The sequence below is a fragment of the Lygodium microphyllum genome, chromosome 26 (assembly GCF_053477565.2).
Source record: "Lygodium microphyllum isolate KBCC chromosome 26, Lygodium_microphyllum_v1.1.10, whole genome shotgun sequence".
NCBI lineage: Eukaryota > Viridiplantae > Streptophyta > Polypodiopsida > Schizaeales > Lygodiaceae > Lygodium > Lygodium microphyllum.
In genome coordinates this window covers 18,757,313-18,758,631 of record NC_141160.1, presented here as the reverse complement: position 1 = coordinate 18,758,631, position 1,319 = coordinate 18,757,313, and positions in this window count along the sequence as shown.

The following is a 1,319-nucleotide window of genomic DNA, read 5'->3' as shown; positions in this document are numbered from 1 at the left end:
GTGGTAGGGCAGCAAGCTGCCCTGCCACATATAGCACTGTGTGCTGTATGAGAGCCATACAAAATAGTTTCTGCACTACTGCATACAAAGCGCTTGCAAACAAAAAGAATGTATACTGAAATCATAAAACTGATACATGAAATAAATACATGATCGCATAAAATGCGATTGGTACAATCATGAAAGGATATCACTAATACATAGAAAATGTCTACATAGATCAGGCGACTAAAAACTAAAGGTGTGTGAGCTCCAAGGATCCAAGGGCGAGCTAGAAATCCTCGTCCCCCGAAAGCTCGTCCTGCCGCAAAGGAGCATCGAACGGATTCTACAGAAAAAGAAACAACATATCAATCGACCATATAATAATGCATTCAAATATCTCATGGTAACTACGGATAAGAAAGATGAGTGACTTACAGGGCCGCCGCGTCTATACAATCGGTTGATCAATGCATTGAGACCATGCCTCTCTGCATATTGAGTCTCAAGGCCTTGCGGATCACGATTTGTAATGGAGTGCTGCAAAGAAAACAAAATGCTAACTATTAGAAACATGATTGCCAGTACAAAGAATATTTCAAAAAAACAAATAAGCAAAACAAAAGAGAAACTTACAAAGTCCTCGAAATATATCTTGTGGCCGCCACTCCCAAGATGATGGACCACTCCGGCCTCAAGTTGTGCCCTCGCTGCCTCCCGCTATGCTGACTCCAACGTCTTGGCGAATCTGTAGCCTCCTCCCTCAGTCGGCGCCAGTCGTCTGCATCTAACCACTCGGGCTTTGCAGCCCCACTCTTGATTTCCTTGTGTGCGTCGGATCGTCTATGTGACATGTATGCACGCATGCAATCCATCATCCAGCCCATAGAGAATCTATCTACTACAGCTGGCACCAGAAACTCCTCGTGCAAGGATGCTACTATATAGTCCTTGCTTCCGTCCGGTGTGACAAATCCTGGAGGTGGCGCAGCTCCAGCTGAACGACGAGACGGAGACACCACATCCGTGTCTCCACAGTAGTACCCCCATGATCTCGATGCAGTCCCTCCCTCTGGCCCAAGTCGTGAGCGTCAAGATCGTCTGCTCGAAGCTGAAGCATCTAATCCCGCTGAAGCAAATCTAGCAGAGCGCCCTGACGAAGAACGAGACAACTCCTAGTCTGCCATCTCTCTTAATCTCGCGAGCTGGTCTGGAGACATGCGTGCCATCATGTCCTGAAACTCCTCATCGCTCATCCCTCGACTCATCCTGAAAATGTCACCTGCACAGATAAAAATGGTGTTAGAATAATCAATTTAAACTATACAAAGCATAGT